Raw genomic sequence first — 3,228 nt, 5'->3', positions numbered from 1 at the left:
TTGCTTGGAATAATAATCAGCATATAAAATTCAAAGCTTTCCCGGAACAAGAACTTCTTGTTATAAGCTAGCTATAACACATAATCATCTCAAGAATTCAAGCTTTCTCGGGAAATTAGTACAACAATGTACTCTACCCGGAAAGTGTAAACAATTCAAAGCATGCTCGAAAATCATAAACTTTAGTAAAAAATGACTAAGCTTGCCCGGAAAGGTCATAAAACATTAAACCTTACCCGAAAATACATATTTAAACATATTCAACTGTTTTGTGCCGGGAAAGGTTATAAAGCATCAAACCTTACCCGAACTTACATATTCAACCTATTAAAGGAAAAATGCAACACTTTTTGACTTAAACCACTTTGTCAAAATATATTTTTCATTACAGATCATAGTTTAAGAGCAAATGGTGCATTTAGAGATCAAATTTCAGTTGTATTTCTCTTCAAAACAGTTTCTTCCATTTTCTGAAAATATCTCAAGAATGGGATCATATTGACTAAGTAGCTTTCTCAATACTTCATTCTCAGCATTATTATTGACAACATAGATAGGTTAACAACAGGTATAAACTTAGCATGAATTTCATCTCTTTGGTGATATTATTAATGTTCATTTAGTAGCATAATGCATTAGTGGTCAACACTGTGCTATGATGCCTCATATCTCTTCTCAAAGCTTATTTGGCTTTCCCCAGATCACCCCAATTTGACTCCAACCTCCTGTATTTGGTCAAAAATTGTTTTTGTATGACAAAACTTATTGGATCTTTTTGTATTTTTGATTTTCAAACATATATAGAGGTTGAACGTTGGACTTACAGTTAAATAACAAGCCTTTCATTCAAGATGAGACAGATTTTGTCAACATCTTTGTAGATCTTAGTTGTAACCCTCTTGTTTGATAAAATATTTAAAACACTTATCAACTTTTGGTTGATTTATTCATTCTTCCCTTTGTTTTTTGATATTTTCTCAACTTTTCTCAAAACATGTTCTTTGTCATATTTAAAGATGTTTCATTTTTGGTTGACCAAATAACAACAGGCTTGTGTATGACTGGGTAATCACTTTTCTGCCTATCATTTGGAGAGATTTATCTTGAGATATGCAAAGACAACTATGTATCTCCACATAAAGATTAGCATATTTATTATGTTTATATCACCTTAGATTTTACATCATCATGGTAAAGCAACCATACATGTTAATGACTATACTAAAGTCCTTTTAGCCTATTAAATCCATATGATTGGCTAAGTAGTCAATGTACTATCATTTCCCATTTAAATTCAGTTTAATATTCAATCACCCCAATTTCTCTTTATTGGCAGGTAATTGGCTATCCTTGTTTGATCAAAAGTGGTTAATAGTACCAAACATACATGTGAATATATGTCCTTTCAAAGTCAGAGCTATTGACATAGTTTTAAATGAAGGAATAAGAAACAAGTCATAATTGCCCCAAATGCATTCAGTTTTCAGGTCAATGGCTATCCTTTGAATCTGTAGAGATTCTAGGAGCAAACATACACAAGTGCATGTCCTTCCAACTAGGCAAATGACTCAATTTTTTAGCAAACATAACTACTTGAGACTTTTCTTTAAAAATCCTTCTTTTATGCTTCTTTAAAGCTTGAACTGAATAATCTTATGATATCTCTACACCATTAATCAACTTCCTCATGTTTTGACTAAAATAGAGTAGTTATGCAAAATTCATTAGAAAATTCCTGATTTGATTAACAGTCAACAATAAAGTAGGATGAACAATTGTAATCAAAACAAAAAAGATAGAATTGGTAGTATGAAATATTAGCCGAATGATTCTCATTAAGATGAAACACTCATACATACAATCGATTAAGAAATATCAGCCGCCACCAGGAGAGCTCATCTTGGAGGCGGAGACTCTCTCAAAGGGATAAAACCCTAAATCTCACACATACACAATACAATCACTCTTACTAGACAAATGAATAAAAACATCTATTTATACTAGTCTAGCATGACTTGGTCTTCAAGCCATCCACCCTTGGTTGAGACCAAATAATATATTTTTTCACCCACAAATTAGTTCGATGCGTCGGTCTAAAATATAAGTCCCAACAATCTCCCCCTTAGACCGATGCCATCGAATTTCTTCCATGATCACCTAATAACTCGTTGTCTTTCGTTGAAAGTCTCCCCCTCACGTTAAGCTTCTCCCATTGTTCATTTCGAATTATCACTCTTATACCACTTTTGGATATAGTTGTATGGGCATATGAACGAGGCTTTGAACTTCAAAGATCAACTTCAAGTAACAAGGTTACCACAAACAGAAATAAACTCAAAGTGATTATCAGTTAATCTTCAATTCTTAACTTGAGTCTTTTACTTGATTTGAAGCTAACCATTTGCAATGAAATTCAAAGATTTTTTACTCCCCCAATTTCGTTGCAATTGTCTTTAATGAATGTGTCTTCAAATCAAGTGTGGGTGAAACAATCTTGATCATCCTTATCAAGATTGTAAAAATCTGAAAATAAACATATTCATATGTTGGTTGACACTAAAAATGATTAAATCCTTAAGCTTGGTCAACACTTGTTCTTGTAAAGCTTTTGATGAAGTCGTGAAATTGGATGAGGTTTGAATTCCATAAACTTGTTGATGATTGGAGAAAAAAATACCAAAATACCCCTGAGTATATATCTTCCGTAGAGAATAGCTTGGTCAAACGGTCAACGACACCAAAAATCTCAAAAGTTTCTTCAAAACCTTGAAATATTTTACAAACTTTGTTTCCTAGCACACAGTGTGCTTGGGATCACTTTCCTAGTACAAAGTGTGCTTGGGAGCACTTTCCTAGAACATAGTGTGCTTGGGAGCACTGTCCTAGCACAAAGTGTGCTAGGAAGCACTTTCATGGCGCAAAGTGTACCCGGAAAGTAAAATACTTGTGATTTTTCAATTTTTCTTGAGAAGACCAAGGATATGCAAAGGGGTTACTCGACACTAGAACTTGATGTGCCTGAGATAAGATGTGCCCGAGATAAAGTGTGCTCGAACCAAAAATTCTGCTTGGGCAAAACAAAATCTGTGCCCGAAGCAACACTTAACCATTATCATTACTCGAGAACAATCTTATATGTTCATTGTATTCCCTGTACATCAAAAATTCATTTCTGCATCATCAATCACTGATTTGCCCTTGCAGAACCTGTTTGAATATTCACTTTGC

Source organism: Bidens hawaiensis, unplaced genomic scaffold, assembly GCF_021521415.1.
Source record: "Bidens hawaiensis isolate Kalapana, Puna unplaced genomic scaffold, B.hawaiensis_p1.1 tig00009037_1, whole genome shotgun sequence".
NCBI classification, from domain to species: domain Eukaryota; kingdom Viridiplantae; phylum Streptophyta; class Magnoliopsida; order Asterales; family Asteraceae; genus Bidens; species Bidens hawaiensis.
The sequence above is the reverse complement of the archived record's forward strand: the minus strand, read 5'-3'. Positions refer to the sequence as shown.